The sequence below is a fragment of the Stegostoma tigrinum genome, chromosome 38, assembly GCF_030684315.1.
Source record: "Stegostoma tigrinum isolate sSteTig4 chromosome 38, sSteTig4.hap1, whole genome shotgun sequence".
Classification (NCBI taxonomy): Eukaryota; Metazoa; Chordata; class Chondrichthyes; order Orectolobiformes; family Stegostomatidae; genus Stegostoma; species Stegostoma tigrinum.
Window position 1 is genome coordinate 17,508,530 of NC_081391.1, and position 19,783 is coordinate 17,528,312.

General features: G+C 45.2%; 1 protein-coding gene across 4 annotated transcripts in view; it reads right to left on the bottom strand.

Annotated features, from left to right (window-relative positions):
• syt3 (synaptotagmin III) overlaps positions 1–19,670 on the bottom strand; it is a 120,208-nt gene extending 100,538 nt beyond the window's left edge. For 2 of the 4 annotated variants that reach the window (XM_048520991.2, XM_048520989.2), the window contains exon 1: positions 1,305–2,137. The gene's annotated coding sequence lies outside the window, so the exon portion shown is untranslated. Of the gene's footprint in view, positions 1–1,300; positions 2,138–19,633 lie in introns of those variants that run through there. The other 2 variants (XM_059640454.1, XM_048520990.2) reach the window with 2 other exon arrangements.
• Between the last annotated feature and the right edge of the window lie 113 nt (positions 19,671–19,783).

The window sequence follows — 19,783 nt, forward strand, 5'->3', positions numbered from 1 at the left end:
CAGAAAGAGAGGAGGGGGAAGAGGAGGTAATGAGAGAGAGGAGAAGGTAGGTGAGGAAGAAGCGGAAGTAGAGAATGTGAAAGTGGGGGGAAGAGAGGAGGAGGGGGGAAGATGAAGGGGGTGGAGACGAAAGGGGAAGAAGACGAGTGGGGGAAGATGGGAGGAAGATGGCGAAAAGATGGTGGGCAATGACAGGAGGAAGGCAGGGGGTTGCAAGATGGTGGGGAGAAGGTGAGAGGCGGGAGAAGATGGGGGGAGACAGGAGGGATAACATGACGGGAAGATGGGGGGAAAGGAGTGGCAGGCAAAACAGGGGAAGATGGAAAGGGGAGTGATGGGAGTGGGCAGCAAGATGAGGGGAAGATTGGAGGGGGAGAAGACTGGGTGGGGAAAGATGGGACAGGTCAGATGGGTGGGAAATGGGTCGGATGGGAGAGGGGTGGTGGAAGAAGGGAAGTGGGAAGTAGAGTAGGAGAAAATTGGCGACAGATGAGAGACAGAAAAGGGAAAATGGGAAAGGAAGACACAGATGGTTGAAGGAAAGAGTGTAATGAGAATATCAGGAAGAAGGGGCGAAAGGAGGAGCGAGACTGGCTGTGGACAGGGGCCATGTGACAAAAGGGGAAAAGAAAGTACAGGGCCAGGAGAAAGAGAGGACAGGATACAAGGCTTGGAAATAGCAGTTTTGGAAGGCGAAGGGACAGTGCAGAAGTAGGGAGAGGAAGGACAATGAGGGAGGGATGAGAGGCAGCAGAAAGAATAAACGAAAGACAATGGCTGAGGAAGAGGGGGAGAAATGGGAGACAGAGGGGTAGTGAAAATATTGGGTTAGTGAAGCTGAATGCAAGATGCAGCGATCAGCAATCGGACATAGGCAGAGAGACAGTGTCACACTCACATTACAGGCACATCACACTCCCTTGTACACAAGCACCGGCTTTCTGAAGGGGAGGACGGTGGGGGTTTGGAGGTGGCATGGTGGGGAAGGAATGAATCAGAGGGGCTAAGTTGTTACCAGACTTGTGAACTAACAAACAGAGTCACTGACAAAATCCACAACCACTGACGAGAATCAAACCTAAAGAAAAGGACACACACAATAAATGACAGATTCTTTTTAACCCTGTGATAAATGTAGCAATTTCCCAACACTGATGGAAAGCAAGAGGCAGTGAATCCACCTGCACAGAACATTACACTGAATGCCGGTATGTGAAAGCATGACACAATTCAAACAAAAACAGCCACTGCATCAGGGAAAGGAGAATAAAATGAAATAATGAAAAAAATACACAAGTACCTACTTCTTTTCTCCTCCTGTTAAATATCGACGGGGAGTTTTTTTTGTTTAATTCCAGACCTGGGGAGGATTGGGCCTTGTCTGATGAACAGTCTGGGGGTTTCGCAGAGCCAGGTGTTTGAACGAGCTGCTGCTTTAGCTCTCTCCAGTTCCTGGTTTAAATCTTCAATCAACGATTTGTCTGCCTTCAGTCCAATGGGCAAGGGTTAGTTCTTTTTGTCCCCCTCCTCTGCCCGCCCACTACCTCTCTCACAGCTGCCGGTGGTGTCAAGAGAACGGAATCCGTGGACACAGATCATCAGTCAGTTTGTTCCAGTCTTTGTCCAGGAGTTAGGTGTGTGAGTCCCGAGCTTGTACAATTATGCACCTCTCTATTTCATTCCGCGCTGATTTTTTTTCTCTCTCTCTTTCTTCCTACCCCCACCCTTTCCTGGATTCTGTCAGACTTCAGGCAGCTTGCTCTAACACCCTTTTTGTCTGCTGTTGTCCTTGAATGAGCGATGCACGGCTGTTTCTCTTGGTTCACATTAATCCGTCCTCCCACTTTAATCCATTAGTGGTCTGCACCAGATAGAGGAGCCATCAATTCAGTAGGTCTTCACTTGTGTAGCTCACTGTCTCTCTCTTCCTTTGTATTACAGAGAGCAAGTGTTCCCACATCCCTTGAAACAGCTTAATACTGTCTCCACTCCCACAGTTCCCATCCTTTTCTTTCTCTTCTTTTTTGCTCTCTCTCTTCCCCACACCTCTCTCACACTTTCCCTGCCTTCTTCTCTCACACTTCCCCTTCTTCTTTGTTCTTCTTTCTCCTCCTGTTATTTCTCTGCACCTCCTTCCCTCTCTCTTCCCCTCTTTCTCTTATCTCCCACCCCCCTTCTCTCACCCCACTCTCTCTGCCCCCACCTCTCCCTCTCTTTTCTCCCTAACCCACTCCTGCAACTTCTCCAGCCACCACCCCCCTCCCTTTCAATTGTGGATTGGACCAGGTCCTGTATAAGACTCTCTTGTCCCTGGTCCCTCCTCCTGCTGTGTGTGTGAGAGAATCTCCTGACACTGTGTGTTTGAGAGAGTGAGTGAATCACAGCCAGGCTCTCATGTTTGACCAATTTGCAGGTCCCTTCTATTCCCTATCAGTTTCTCTGACAACAAAAAAAGGGGAAGCACTGGGTTAATCTGATGTCTCTGCCCCTTTCCCTTTAACCCTTCAAACTCTCTCTCACTCACATACGTGCATCCTTACACAGAATAAATTGTCGGTTCTATTCTGTACCTCACTTTTAACTCACATCTCCTCCGCGCCCCCTCCCCCTCAATGTGACAGGCATCTCAATCTGGTCCAATGGGCAGTCACATTTCATGCACGGCTCCCCTGCAACGATCTGTACCTGCAGCAACACACACACAGACACACTGATGGACAGACACACACAGATATACAGACACAGGCACACGCGCTCACAGAAGCACAAACACAGGCATAAGCAGACACAGAGAGAGAGAGAGAGAGACACTGACAGACCGACACACACAGAAATACAGACACAGGCACACACACTCACAGAAGCACAAACACAGGCATAAGCAGACACAGAGAGAGAGAGAGAGAGAGAGAGAGAGAGAGAGAGACACACTGACAGACCAACAGACACACACAGAAATACAGACACAGGCACACACACTCACAGAAGCAGACACACAGACTCTCACGCACACACAGAGAGACAAAAGCCAAGCAGGCACTCACACAGACACACTGGCGCTTACACACACAGAGGCACAGTGCAAACACACAGATACAAAGACACACAGGGCAGACACAGACTGGGGTCTCCCGCCCGGAAGCAAGGGATCAGGTATTTCGCCTTTGATGCAGCCTTTTTGGGAAGATTTGCCGCTGGCCTTCCCTGACAAATGTGACTGGAATACAATGAGCTGAGCATTCCCGGAATGTATCGCCCTTGCTCCGTTTAAGCTAAGAATTGCTGGGCAGTGTGAACTTCCCTGCCTAGTGTCTGACGGCTGCTGTCCAGCAAGAATGGAGTTAATGGTGGCGCAAGAATGGAGTTAATGGTGGCACAAGGAGTTCAGAGGAGCAGCAGTTACACTATCTCTCTGTCTTCTCTCCATCTCTCTCTCTATCTTATTCCACCGGCTGGGCAGGACATTAATTGGAAGGTGTACATTGAAAGGTTACCTCATTAGAGGGGAATTTTTGAGTAATCAATTCCCAACCTAGATAAGATCTGTCAAATTTTACCATTTGTTCAATTTCAGAAGATGAACCCCTTTGTAAACCAAAACATATATTACAGTTTTAAATTCACTTCCCCCACAATCTTGACTTACAATTGCCACATTGCAACTTGACTTGAATCTGCGCACCCCCCCACCCCGCCCCCCCCCACTTTGGTTTTGGGCAGTTAACACTGTAAGAATTGTCAGATGTAGGCAGCCCCACATTCTCCGCAATATTCTTTGTGTGTTTTTCTGTGTTTAAACACCACTTCTGTATTTTCTACCCTCTGCTGTCTTGTGCCACAGGAGCAGCCAGCCTGTAGTTCTGTCCTCAGCCCGGCAGGGGGAGCTTTTTTCCCCAGGACACTGCTCAGTTAAAAAGGACAGGCAGCCCGAGCTGCCTTAAAGGGACACTGCAAACACAACAACAATCTGAAGTTTGAAATATATAGTATTCCTAAGAGGCTTGACAGGATGAATACTGGGTAAATGCTTCACCACTATCTTCTAGGGACAGGCAATAAATCCTGGCTCAGCCAGTGATACCCACTCCCATGAATAAAACAAATGCTTGTCCTCATGGGAGACAGCACAGCCTCAGAATTAAGGGGCACCAATTTAAGACAAACAGGAGGAGGTTGTGTCTTTGGAACACCATGCCACAAAGAGCAGTAGGGGCAGTGTCCTTGGGTATACTTAAGGCTAAGAGAGATAGATTCTTGATCAGTCGGGGAATCAAGGCGAATGGGGAAAGGGCAGGAAAGTGTACGTGAAGAATTTCAGATCAGCCTGATCCTACTAAATAGCGGAGCAGGCTTGATGGGCTGAACTGTCCACCCTGTTCCTATTTCTTGTGATCCTTTGGAAATGAAAACAGAAAATTCTTGAGAAACTCAACATGTCTGGCAGCATTATGGAGAGAGAACAGAGCTAATGTTTTCAGTCTTCTTTTGAGCACAATAAAGTGTGTTTGGCAATTTCTCCTCTAATTCATAGTGTGTGGGTGTCACTGGTTAGGCCAACTGTTATTGCCCATGCCAATTAATCTTTTATTCATTTACGGGATGAGGGCATCGCTGGCTAGGCAGCATTTATTGCCCATCACTAATTGCCCGGAAGGCAGTTAAGAGACAAACACATTGCTGTGGGTCTGGAGTCACATGTAGGCCAGACCAGGTAAGATTGGCAGTTTTCTTCCCTAAAGGGCATTAGTGAACCGGATGAGTTTTCCAACAATCGACAACGGATTGACAGTCATCATTCGGCTCTTAATTCCAGATATTATTGAATTCAAATTCCACCATCTGTCATGGTAGGATTCCAGCCCAGGTGCCCTGAACATTACCTGGGTCTCTGGATTAACAGTCCAGCAATAATACCACTAGACCGTCGCCTCCCCTATATGGTGAAACCTGAACCCATGTGCCCACAGCATCAACCTGGGGCTCTGGGTATGCGTGGTGATATTATCACTATGCCAACACCTCCATATAGGTCATAGGGTCGCTCAATAAGGTCATAAGTGGAATGATACATGGATTAAATCATAATCCAGTCACAATCCTAAGGCCTATATCCGCTCCCAGGCTGTCACCAACTCAACCTCAAAATCCTTATCCTTGTATTTTTAACTCCCACAGCACACACACAACCTGTGTGGGGACAGACATGAAATGGTGGGTCTAATAAGTCAGGTTCCAGCTAATGCTCGGGCAACGTGGGGTTGAATGGAATTTAAACTCAGTTAATGAAATCTGAATTATAAAGCTAGTCACAGACCTTCATTCCCTCTAAGTTCCCCATTCGCTACCTGGATTTCTGAGGTCTCAGTGTGACAGAGATGGAAGAAAGAGGAAGTAAATGCATTGGTATGGTGATCGGCCGCACAATTTAGAAAGGATAGTTGGTGATTACTATCAGAACAATCGCTGACTGCTGTAAAAATCCATCGGGTTTACCAATATCCACTCGGGAAGGAAATTTGTTGCCTTTGGCTGATCTGGTCTACATGTGATTCCAGACCCACAGCAGCTGCCCTCAGTTCAAAGGCAATTGGTGACAAATGTTGGTATGGTCCACATTCCATGAGGAATAAACAGAAAAAAAACCCATCTCTGTCTCTGTCACCTCTACCAGCCCTACAGGCCTTCGAAAGATACCTGCGCTCAATCAATTCCCATGTCTGTGAAACTCAGAGTTGAGTCACTCCTGATAATACCACTAGGCCATAGCCTCCCCTACATGGTGAAACCAGAACCCATGTGCCCACAGCAGTTATCCAGGCCCTAAGCTCTTGGACTTAGATATAGAGTAGAGTTTCCTATACACTGTCCCCAACAAACACTCCCGGGACAGGGAAAGCATGGTGTTAAATATAGGCTAAAGCTTCCTCTTCACTGTACCCATCAAATACTCCCATGTCGACACAGCACAGGGTTAGATATAGTCCAGTCGCCCCATCAAACACTGACAGGACAGGCACTGGATAGAATTACATACAGACAAAACCTCCTTCTAGCTTTTTAAACTGAATGTAAAGTTCCCACTATACTATCCCATTCAAACACTCGCTGAGAATGCTTGGAGTTAGATACAAGTCCCCTCTGCTATTTTAAACTGAAAGTAATGCTTTCTCTACTCTCTGAAACCAGAAGTATATCTTCATTGACATTGTCCCCATCAAACACTCACCAGGACAGATACAGAAAAGGTTTATATTTTAAATAAGCCCACTCAGGCACAATAAGACATTTCTCTGGGCTCAGTGGGATTTGAGTAGAACAGGGTTATATACAAAGTAAAGTTCCATTAAAAATAGAACATCCTATTACAGCAGTTTATCATCTCCTCTGCTTTTCCTACATAAAAGTACCAATTAGAGATTGCTTAGGGCACTGATCTGACACAGGCAGCGTGGCAACTCTTAAATGTTCTCAATTTATGAATAATCTTTAAGGCATATGACACATGTGATGGTACTTTACATTCAGCCAAGCTTTACATCCAGGACCTGAGCTACTGGGTCACTGTGGAAGCAATGTAAATTCAGACCACCCCTGACTCTCAGAAATGAAACTGCACAGCCTGACAAACTAAGCCACGTAGATATCTGACACATTTTCACAGCTGGCAGATCACATCCCAGGTACCAGGACTAATTGTTCAGAAGGCATGCTAAGCAGCCAACCATTAGGCTTCTCTTTAATTGAACATCTGCAGATTCAGGCAAGAGTCCACAAAGTGGCAAGTGAGATGTATGCATTTCAGAGAGTGATAGGGGATGTTTCCTGCCATGTCAGCCTCCCCCACACCCTACCCTCATCAATCGCCAGCCTTTGAATCTGAAGGTTGTAAGCTCAAGTCCATGTCTGGAGACTTGCAGACAAGACAAAAATCAAAGCTGACACACCAGTGCACTGAAGGAGTGCTAGACTGGCAGAGGTGCTGTCATCCAGTTTGAAGCATTAAACTGAGATCGCATCTACTCGTTCTGGTGGATGTAAACTGATCCCTCGCACAATCTTGAAGATCATGGGTGTCTTGGGACCAATACCTATCCCTCAATCAACATCCCTTTTTATTAAAATCAAAAGCAGGAGGGTTAGGTCATTCAGTTCTTGAAGGCTTCTTTCATTAGCTTACACAATGCTAACCCATCCCTCGTTGTCCCTTGAGCTGCCACCACTAGGAGGGAGGGAGTTCCAGGATGTTGATCCAGTGAGAGTGAAGAAGCGGCAGTTTACCTCCAAGTCCAGATAGTGAGTGGCAAGAAAAACTTGCAGGTAGTGGTGTTCCTTTGCATCTGCTGCCCTGTAAGTTAGTTGAGGTCATGGGCAATGTTCCCTCTAAATTGCATGGCCAAGTGACTACATGAGCACTCCATGGGTCCATATGTGGTGATTGGTGCGCCAACATCATTCCCAGGATTGCTTTTCCGTTTTGAAAGTTGCTGGCATTGGAGGTCCATAAAGAAAAAAAAACCTTAGAGGGAACGTAGGTCACAGGCTTGGAAAGTGTTATCAATGGAACCTTGATTTAGTTGCTGGAGAAAGATTGCAGAAAACGCAACACAGAAGGATTTGGGAGGCCTTGTGCTTGAATCACAGAATATCAGCATCCAAGTTCAGCTGGTGATAGGGAAGGCAAATGAAATGTTGGTCTTTATTTCAGAAAGAACAGAGTATAAAAATAGGTAAAGCTTACTGAAACTATACAAGACACTAGTCTGATCATGACTGCAATACTGTGAATGGTTTTGGTCCATTTTCGGAGGAAAGACACCTTGGCATTGAAAGGAGTCAAGAGAAAGTTCACTTGCTGATTACAGACATGGAGGGATTGTCTTACAAGGAGAGGCTGAGTAGATCGGACGTGTAAGTTTCGATAAATGGGAGGAAACCTTACTGAAGCTTACAAGATTCTTAAGGGACTTGAAAAGATAGATGCAGAGAGGTTATTTCCCCTGTTGCACTGTCTAGGTCCAGAGGGCATAATATCAGAAAAAAGGGTTGCTCACTTAGGACTGAGGTAATGAGGAATGAGGAATTTCTTCTCTCAGATGGTATTGAATCAGTCGAATTATTGACTGCAGAGAGCTGTAGAGGTTGATTCATTAAATATATTCAAGGCGGAGACAAACAAACAGATTTTTAATTAGTAAGGGAATCAAGGGTCATGGAGAGAAAGCAAGTGGGGTTAAGGATTTTTACCAACTCACTGAATGGCAGGCAGGTTCAATGTGTGTGAGGCTGGGGTCTTTCTGCGCAAATGTTTCAGAGCAGAATCCTCAGAAATCCCTCTCATTAGTAGGTCAAGTCAGACTTTGATAGGTGTCCAGGTAGGAGGCTGAAACTAGCCCCAGGGAGTGAGTGCATTCAGAGGTTTCTGACTAAGAAAGAGAGAAGTAGGGATGAGAACGTGACAGCATGGGGAGGTGGGAGGGCTGTTGGCCAGTTTAGACTTTGGGTTTGTCATGATTGAATGGCAGAGCAGACTCTGTGGGTCGAATGGCTTAATTCTGCTCCTGTATCTTGGGGTCTTGTCGGAGCGTAGTATGCACAGATTTTATAAACACATCCTCAAAGATCTAGCATCATGGTGTGTTCTGTTCAGTTAGATTTTTACAAGCCACCAGTTCTCAAGGAGCACAGTGAGACTTACACGGGTCGTTGACTTTCAGATGAAAGCAATTTACAATCTACCTCTTCTTTTCTAATATACTGTGGATTAATAAAATGCTCCCTGCCTCATGTTGACAGAAATATCCCGAAGGAAATACTAGAAGAATCCTCCTGATGCTGATAGAGTCAGATTGCTCGTACATTCTGATATGGTTTCAGCTATGGCATTGGCAGGGGTCTCAGCAAAAGGGGGATGTGGGACTGCAATTGTTATTCAACACCAGACTAACATCTCACTCCCACTGCGTGAGCTCAGCTGGTTGTGCAGCTCTTGCCCTGAAAGGCATGACAGAAAGGCAACAGCAACGACATTTGCAGATTTGGTGAGGTTACTGTTGCTCATAAACACAGGCTGAGAGACAGACAGGCGGAGTGAGCACATCGAAAGCAACAGGGGGACAGGGAGAGACAGAACATGACCAGGTTTCACTGAGTGTCTTCAGATTCACAAACAGCACAGGGTGAGATGCAAAGTTAAGTTTCCTCTATTCTTTTTAACAGTAAGCAAGGCACCCTCTACACTGCCCCCATCAAACACTCCCAGGACAGGTACAGAATGCAGTTTGATACGGAGTTAAGGGCCCTCTACTCTTTGAAACTGAAAGTGAAAGTAAAGCTTCCTATAATCTTTCAAATTGAAAGTAAAGCCATCTCTACATTGTCCCCATTAAACACTCCAGGGCTGATACAGCACAGGTTTAGATACAGCATAAAGCCTCCTCTACTCTTTTAAACAAAAAGTGAAGCGCTTTTGACACTGTGCCATTCAAACACTCCCAGGACACATACAGTATTGGGTTTATACAGAGTAAAGTGGCCTCTACTCTTTTAAACTGGAAATAAAGCTGTACTGTCCCATCAAACACTCTCAGGGCAGGTAAAGCACAGGGTTAGATGCAGAGTAAAGCTTTCTCTAGGCTGTCCTCATCAACCACTCCCAGGACAGGGACAGCACGCATTTGATACATCATTTATTTTATTTATTCGGGGTTGGGGGCGTTGCTGGCTCAGTCAGTATTAATTACTCATACCCAGTTGTACACAAGAGGGTGTTGGTGAATTGCTTTCGTGAATATCTGCACTCTTTGGAGTACAATAATTGCAACTTTCCAGTCCAATGGAACCTGCCACAACCAAGAGAATTTCAGAGAAATTAAGAGAAGCGCATCTACCACTTCATTAACCACATCATTTAAGGGCGAAGTCCATCAGACCCTGGGGAGCTTGCAGCTCGCAACTCTTACAGTTTGCTCAGTAGCTCTTCGCTAGTGATTTTAATTTCACCAAGTTTCTCTCTCTTGTTCCTCTCCTATTTACAGCTATTTCTGACACGTTTATTTGAAAACGCAAGCTTACGAAGCTCAGCTCCTTCCTCAAGCATTGCGTAAGAGAGACAGAATAAGACACAGAATTTATAAGCAGCAAGGTAAGAACACCAAAACTAGCTGTCTTTTGTTGAATTTTTAATCAGTTAGAAAGGAGGCCACTCATTAAAATGCAAAATCCAGATTTCTCTCAAGTCATTGTCCTGAAATAATTAAAGATTTTATCAATGTATGCAAGAGGTGATATCTCAGGTCAGACAATGCATTTTAGGTGTGAGGTCTTGCTTAGAATCTGCCTATGTTTTAAACTGGAGTCAGGTTTTGTTTTGATTGAAGATTCAGCATGAGGCAGCCAATTTTAGGGTTGCTACCTTTCTGCTTGTAAATTCTGTGTCTTATACCCTCTCTCTCATACTACACCTGAGGAAGGAGCTGAGCTTCAAAAACTTGTGTTTTCAAATAAGGCTGTTGGACTATAGATAACAAAGTGTGGAGCTGGATGAACACAGCAGGCCAAGCAGCATCTTAGGAACACAAGGGCTGACGTTTCGGGCCGAGACACTTCTAGGCCCGAAATGTCAGCTTTTGTGCTCCTAAGATGCTGCTTGGCCTGCTGTGTTCATCCAGCTCCACACTTTGTTATCTCGGATTCTCCAGCATCTGCAGTTCCCATTATCTCTGTTGGACTATAACCTGGTGTTGTGTGATTTTCGACTTTGTTCATCCCAGTCCAACACTGGCATCTCCACATCACAGCTATTTCTGGGGCGTGCTTTTTGGAGACAGAGAAACTAGGAACAGGAGTAGGCCAGTCAGCTCTCCAAGTCTGCTCCACCATTCAATGCAATCGTGGCTGATTATCCAATTCAATACCCTGTTTCCGCTTCTGCGCCATAACTTTTGAACCTTTTAACCCTAAGAACTATATCTAATGCTTCTTGAAAACATTCAATATTCTGGCTTCAGCTGTTTTCTGTGACAGAATTACACAGACTCGCAACTATCTGGTTGAATAAATTTCTCCTTGTCTCAATCCTAAATGGCTACTCAATATACTTAGGCTATGACCCTTGGTTCTGGACTACCCTGTCATTGGAACATTCCTCTTATGTTTACCCTCTCTCATCCTGTTAGAATTTTATAGGTTTCTAAGAGAATCCCCCTCATCTTCTAAATTGCAGTGAATATAGTCCTAACCGATCCAGTCCCTCTGCATATGTCAGTCTTCCCATCCCAGGACTGTTGCACTTACATTGCATAGCCAGAACATCTTTTCTCAGAGAAGAAGGCCATGACTGCACACAATACTCTATAAGTGGTTTCACCAAGGCTCTGTACATGCTGTGTTTGGTCCACCCGCCGAGCTGGTTTGTTAGTTTGCAGATATTTCATTACCCTACTGGGTAACATTACCAGTGCAGCCTCTGATGAAGCATTGATGTGTTTTCCCACTTGTTATTTAAATTCTGGGGTCCATTGGGATTGGTTACTTCATTTTGAGATTTTCTTTGAAGTGGTGTGTATAAAGGGTGTAATTCTACGTATTTATTGACGGCCTTCTTGGCGGAGATCCAGGCCTCTAGAAATTCCTGTGCTTATCTCTGTTTGGCTTGTCCCAGGATCCTGATGTTGTCCCAATTGACCTGGTGGTCCTCCTTGTCTGTATGTATGGAGACGAGTGAGTATTGGTCACGTGTTTTTGTTGCTAGTTGGTGTTCATGTGTTCTCATGGCCAGTTTTCTTCCTGTCTGCCCAATGTAATGTTTGTCACAGTCCTTGCATGGAATCTTGTATATTACGTTGGTTCTGTCCACAGCGGTCGTTTGGTTTATGTTAGCAGTTGGCGTAGGGTTGATGTAGGTTTATGTGCTACTCTGATGCACACTGTCCAGCCTTATGGTCAGTTTGGATACATTCTTGATGTAGGTAACGTGACAAGTGTATCGGGGCATACTGCATCTCCCTATTGTTGTTTGTGCGACAGGCATTGTGGGACCCAGCCTTTTGAGTATATGTTGTCTCTAAATACTAGGTGGAGGTATTCTTCTTCACTTTGGCATAGTTCTGGGTTTCTGCAGTGTGTTGTGGCTCATTTGAACGGTGTTTTTAAGCAATTCCGTTTGTGGGTGTTGGGGTGTATACTGTTGAAAGTTAGTTCTTGATCCAGGTGTGTGGCTTTTTGGTATACTTGTATACTGTATACAGACAAGGAGGACCACCAGTTCAATTCTGAAGTGTCTAGGCCCAACACGTCAGCTTTCCTGGTCCTAAGAAGCTGCTTGGCTTGCTGTGTTCATTCAGCTCTACACCTTGTTATTTTGGGTTCTCCAGCATCTGCAGTTCTTATCATCTCTGACACAACTGGGACAATGTCAAGTTCCTAGGACAAGCCAAATAGAGACAAGCACAGGAATTTCTAGAGGCCTGGTTTTCCACCAAGAATTAGTTCTGAGGAAGGGTCACCGGACCCAAAACATTAGCTCTGTTTTCTTCTTCACAAATGCTGCCAGACCTGCTGAGCTTTTCCAGCAACTTTGATTTTGTTCCTGATTTATGGCATCCACAGTTCTTTTGGCTTTTACAAAGAATTAGACCCTACATACAAACCACTGCAAAGAAAAACCGGAAATGAGGTACCCAACTCCAACCGACCCCAGAGTTTAAACACTGGTCAGGAAAACACATCGTTTCATTGGAGGCTGCGCTGATGATGTTACCCAGCAGGGTAATGAAATGTCTGCAAACTAACGAACCAGCTCAGCGAGCAAACTAAACACAGCATCCACAACCCAAGCTACAAATCTACTCAAGAATATTAAAGCCCTGTGCACTCGCAGTAAGCCATCCCCACTCCTGTACTTAAATCCTCTCACTATGAAGGCCAATGTCAATTTGCCTTCTCCAGTGCTTGCTGCACCTCCAGGCTTACTTTCTGCAAATGGTGCACGACAACACCTGGGTCTCGATTGTGCCTCCTCATTTCCCAGTGTGTAGCCATTTCGATAACAATCTACCTTCTTATTTTTGTCACCAAAGTGAGCAGCCTCACATTTATCCACAATATACTTCATCTGCCGTGCATCTGCCCACTCACTCAGCTTGTCTAACGTTAGGTTTCTTCAGAGACACTCATGGACTTGATGCAAGAGCAAGACACTGACCTGGTTACAAAAACACAATCCTTTATTATTAAGCAAGTAGAAGCTGTGGAGGATCGCTGTTTGTAACTGGCACAGAGAGCTGAGTATCGTGAGCAATTGTCCCTGAACAGGGGACAGTCCCCACTTCTTTACCCTTGGAACTGGCAGATACATAAAACAGTTACTACATCTGAAACATCATGAGTATGTGGTCATGCCGCTATAACGAGAACAGGATACGGCTTTGATCATCACAAAGTCTATGATAACGACAGGATGCGATTTCAAGTGGTGACAACTGCCTGGCTTGATCAAAGGTCACTGACCAGGCCATTTCGGCAGAAACAGGGGTAGGCAGCAGTGTGGGGGTAGAGCCATAAAGATTACAGAGCTTAATGCTTTTTGTGTTTACAGATGTTTCACATCCAATCCGATTCGGGCAGGAAGTTGAGACAGTGTTCACATACCCCTGTATGTGGAGATAAGGAGCATAAAAATTCAAACGATGTTAACCCACTAACATCTCATCTAAATCATGCTGAAGCATCTAAGCATGTTCCTCACAGCTCACTCTCCCACCCAGCTTTGTGTCGTCTGCAAACCTGGAGATATAATATTCAGTTCCCTCATGCAAATCATGAATATATATCATGCGTACTTGGAGGTCCAAGCATTGATCTCTGAGATATTCCACTGTTCACTGGCTGCCACTTCAAAATTGACCTAGTTATTCCTGCAATAGTAGACAAAAGAAAAATATTTATTTCATCCATCATCTTCCTTTTTGTTTTCTGTCATTCACCCCCATTCTCACTCTCATTGTGGCCTTCTGAACCTCCTGACCACAGTCATCCAGCAAATGGGCTATCCTTCTGGTCAATAAACAGCCCATTCAAAGAAGTTTATGTGGTAGGTATTCCCCATACAATCCAGGGTTGTGAGTCCAACCTGTTACTCTCCCGCCCACTCCTGAACCCAACATCAGGATTGTACATTACCCAAAATTCAAAATCCTGCCCAATTACCTAAACTTATTTTGGTCAGGTTTGGTTTATTGATGTAGATTTGAAACTTCTGAAGCAAGGCGAGCTCCCTAATCCTGAGGCTGTGCTTATGCTTTCCTGCCCCACTGACAATGATTCTTGTTGAGCACATCAGGGGACTCACACTGCACCTACAAAGAGGTTTATAGAGTCATGCAGCACGGAAACAGACCTTTCAGTCCAACCAGTCCATGCTGACCATTACCCCAAACTAAACTAGTCCCACTTGCTTGCACTTGGCCCACATCCCTCCAAGCTGTTCCTATTCATGAGCTTATCCAAATGTCTTCTAAATGTTGTAATTGTACCCACATCTACCACTTCTTGGGAGATTCACTCCAGGCACGAACCACTCTCTGCATAAAAGTTGCCCCTCATGTCTTTAAAATCTTTCTCCTCTCACCTTAAAAATATATCCCCTAGTCTTGAAATCAGCCTCCCCATGGAAAAAGATACCTGCCATTTAACTTATCTATATCCCTCATGATTTTATAAACATCTATGAGGTCACATCTCAACCTCCTACACTCTCATGAAAAAACTCCCAGCCTCTCCTTATAACTCAAAATCTCCATTTCCGACAATATTCTCGTAGATCACTTCTGGACCCTGTCCAGCTCATTAATAACCTTCCTATAATAGGGTGACCAGAACTGGACACAGTACTCCAGAACAGGTCTCACCAAACTCTGATACAACCTCAAAATAACATCCCATTTCATATACTCAAAGGCCTGTGCAATCTGCCAAATAGCATTTTAGGCATAGTCTTCTAGAATATGCACATTCTGAAGATGATTTTCTGGTCACCTGTAATGTCTTTTCTCAGAGGTACATTTGTTCCAGTCAGTCATGCCTATAGTTGATTGATAATATGACTGCACTAGAGAGGGTGCGGACGAGATTTACCATGATGTTCCCTGGGCTGGAGATTTTCAGTTATGAACAGAACCTGGCTAGACTGGGGTCAATTTCCTTGGAGCAGAAGAGGCAGAAGGGGACATGATTGAGACATACAAAATTATAAGGGGCACAGATAAAGTGGAAGAGACTTTCCCCTTGGTGGAGGGGATCAATGATTGTGGGTTGGGCATAGATGTAAAGTAAGGGATAGCAGGTTTAGGGGGGATGTGAGGAAATATTTTTTCACCCGGAAGATGTTGGGAATCTGGAACTCGCTGGTAGAGGCAGAAATCCTCACAATATTTAAGAGGTATTTTGCTGTACATTTGCCATGCCAAGGCATACAAGGCAATGGGCCAACGGCTGGAAAACGGGATTACAGGTGGGATTACATGGAAAAATAGGTGTTTTTTTTTACTACAGTAAACTCGATGGACGAAAGGGCCATCCTCTGTGCTGCAGACTGCGATAACTATAAATCCTAGCCCCGAGTCAGCTCCTATCCTTGTCCTGCTTGCCCACTGTTACTTATAGACTGAAACATGCTCAGCCTGAATGATGAGGGTTAAGGCAATGCTTTGAATAATGGAAGGGGGCCCCATTTATCATTCGTGTCAGACGCAGTCTGATTCTTACCCGTTCAGTTAATGTGACAGGTACTCTGAACCAATTTGTCGTCATGACAACCACTTCAAGAGCTCTCGTCTTTTGTGCCTGAATCTCTCACTCACACACATTGCCTCCTGCAATTCCTACCCCTCTCTCTCTTTCAAAAGTGTAAGTGGGAAGGAAGATGAGACCAAGGGAAGGGAGATAGGGTGGCAACAGGTTTTCTGAAAGTCACGAAGAGGACGAGGAAGGTCCTTCGCCTGACTTAAATCATCAAGTGATGAGGAGTTAGTGAGCGGGGGTTGGGAGATGAGGCAAAGTGGAGACTGAATGTCCATGTTAGGATGGGGGTTGGATTAGTCTGACTTTATTCTCTTAATCTCTATCGATCCGTGTAGGGAGTGACATGAGTGATTATTGTGTGAGAGACGGATCGGACTGAGCTGTATTCTTGCAAGGAGGAGTGCACTCCAAATATTCAAATTTGAAATTTCTAAAGTCTGCATTGTCAATGTATAAGTGCCGATGTAAATTTAACCCTTTAAATGGCCATGCGCAACCATCTTTACAGGCCTATCGTTGTCCCTAGTATCATTCATATCTGAAGGCCTGGATTCTTCCCTATTCAGTTTGGATCCTGATGTTGCCCTAAATTCTAGATCGGGAACCTGGAAATAGGGAGCAGAAGGGAGGACAGTATCACTCCTCCTCAATCTTCCCAGAGGAACTTCCTGCCTCCGGGAGCCTCAGTCAGTTGTGGAAGGAACCTGGAGAGAAGGAGCCCCAATCCAAAATATTTAAGGCAACATCAGACTGGTAGTCCCCATTGGAGATGTGGGCATTGCTTGAGTAGGTTGGTTTACACTATGCATTGGAGTTTAGATGAATGAGGTAATTTTATTGAAATATATGGGCTTCTTAAAGAGCTTGACAGGTTATATGCTGAGAGGATGTTTCCCCTCATGGGAGAGTCGAGGACCAGAGGGCATGGTCTCAGAATTAGGAGGCTTCAATTTAACACTGAGATGAGGAAGAATTTCTTCTCCCAGAGGGCTGACAATTTTTGGAAATCCTTGATGCAGAGAGCTGTGGGAACTGCGTGCTTGTGTACATTTAGCACTGTGATAGCTTCTGGAACAGCAGAGGAATCAGGAGTAATGGAGGGAAAGGCAGCAATGTGGATGTGAGGAATGTGAGATCAACCATGATCCTATTGAATGGTGGGGCTGGATTGAAGGGCCTACTCCTGTTCTTATTTCTCACGGTCCTTTGCGTGCTGCGAGGACACACTTAACATTGAGCCACCACCCAGGTTTCATTAAAAAATCATCGGAAAGAGGAGCTGGAGTGGGCCATTCATCACAACCAGCCTGCTCCTGCATTCAAAGAGATCATCATCCATATCAATGCTTTTCATCCTCCAAGGACATCATCAGATAAAGAGGCCTGAAGTCAGCAGAGTGAAGTGAACACCCCACCACATGGGGTGAGGTGGTGTGGCAGTGAGATACATGATTGCAGCCTTTGAAAGGTGCCCATCGGATTTAGCAAAATGTTTCAAGGGGGATTGGGGAGGGTTTAGCTACGAAGTTACGTTGAAGAAATTGAGATTGTTCCTCTTGGAGCACAGGAGATTGAGTTAGGATTTAATGAGATATACAAGATTAGGGCAGCTTTGTACAAGGTAGATGTTTACGTGACTAGTGGTACACCGTATAAGGACTTGGAAACTCAGCATTAAGGTTTTTGGCTAAAGGTGAGGTGGGGGCAAGTACGCTCAGGGTGTGTGCAGGAATGTGAGAGTGAAGATCTTCACATTGTGAGTGATAATGGCTTGGAAACTCACTGCCCACAGGGTGGTGGAAGGGAAAACAAGCAATAATTTCAAATGGAGATTGGATGGGTGTTTGACAGAAATAAACTTGCAGTTACGAGGATTAAGTGGGAGAATAAGGCTGACTAGATTTCTCTACTGAGTGTCAGCATGGGTTTGATGAGCTGAATGGTATCCTTCAGTGCTGTAAATGACTCCACAACTGCTTATTGGAGGCTCTTCTATTGATTCTCCAGGCTTAACAACTCACTGGCTGTCCTTAACTGGACAGTGGACAAGGCTTCTGGCCCTAACTGGTCAACATTGAAATATAGAAGAGTCTATGCAACTTGATTGGGGTGGCACGGTGGTTAGCACTGCAGCCTCACAGCGCCAGGGACCTGGGTTCGATTCCAGCCTCAGGTGACTGTCTGTGCAGAGTTTTCACATTCTCCCTGTGTCTGTGTGGGTTTCCTCCCCCAGTCCAAAGATGTGTAGGCTAGGTGGATTGGCCATGCTAAATTGCCTGTAGAATTCAGGGGTGTGTGCGTTATGGAGGATGGGTCTAGGTGGGATGCACCAAGGGGTGGTGTGGACTTGCAGGGCTGCAGGGCCTGTTTCCACACTGTAGAGATTCCATAATTCTATGATAGGGCAGAAGCAGAAAGATTGTTTTCCTTTACAATATAGTCTAGGACCAGAAGGTAAAATCTCAGAATAAGGAGTTGCTCATTTAGGACAGAGGGGATGAGGATTTCTTCTCCCAAAGTGTGGTTAATCTGTGGAATTCTTTACCACTGAGTGTTATAAGAAAGATGTTGTGAAACTTGAACGTGTTCAGAAAAGATTAGAATGATGTTGCCAGGACTGAAGGCTTTGGGGCTATAGGAGAGGCTGAATAGTCTGGGGTTATTTTTCCTGTAGCGTTGGAGGCTGAGGGGTGACCTTATAGAAGTTTACAAAATCATGAGGGACATGAATAGAGTGAACAGCCAAGGTCTTTTCCCTAGTTAGGCGAGTCCAAAACTAGATGGCATAGCTTTAAGGTGAGAGGGGAAAGATATAAAAAGGAATTAAGGGGTAACTTTTTCACACAGAGAGTGTAGTATGAATGGAATGAACTGCCAGAGGAAGTGGTGGAGGCTGGTACAATTACAACGTTTAAATGGCATCTGGATGGCTGTATGAATAGGAAGGGTTGAGAGGGATAGGGATCAAATGTTGGCAATTGGGACTAGATTAATTTTAGATATCTGGTTAGCATGGACAAGTTGGGCTGATGGGTCCACTTCTGTAGGAACAAATTACTGCAGATGCTGGAGATCACAGCAGGCTAGGCAGCATCTGCGGAGAGAAAGCAAGCTAACGGTCTGAGTCGAGATAACTCTTCATCAAAATGTCATCATGGGTCTGTTTCTGTATTATATGACTCTGTGAGCTGTTGATGCTGGGTCATTAAAGACTGAGAGAGACAGATGTTTAATAAGAAAATAAATCAAGGGTAATGAAGAAAAACAGGAAAGTGAAGTTGAGGATGAGCAGATCAGTCGCAATTTCACTGAATTGCAAATTAGACTGAATGGTCTACTTCTGTTACTATGTTTTGTGATTCATACAGGCCACTAAGCATTGCATGGGTGACCATATCCAGTGTGGCCCTCAGTGTGGTACAGGGTGATGGGTAATCTGGTCAGCCAGTCACTGAGAGACTCCATGGTGGGTCACCAGCTGGAGAGCATGGTACACAGGCACATGCCAACTGCCCTACAGCGCTCACTGCTGGTGACAGGAGGAGACTGGCAATGCTCAGGTGGGCACTGGAAGTTTATCTCAATCACAGACAAAAGACACCGACCCAGCCATGTACCAGTGCGGGGGAGGCCTCCCCCTTCTCCACCATCACTCTCAGCCTGAACACCTCCATGTTGTCGACTCGAATCACTTGCTGATGCGAGAAAAGCTTCGTCTTTTTCTAAAAATATAAAAAACAAGTACTTTCTCGGCCAAGCGAAAGCAACTCGGACATGTGCATGGTTTGAAAAAGACCCTTCATCATTTAACGCGTCGAACGGCTCAATTACCTACCGCCGTTAAAAAAGAGCGCGAGCCCACGCCGCCATCTTGGTAAAGGGCCGTTGCGGTTGGGGGAGGGAATTGCGTCACCATTTCGGTATAGGGTTGTGGCCCTGGCGCCGCTATCTTAGTGAAAGGCGGATGGCGCCACTATCTTTGCTG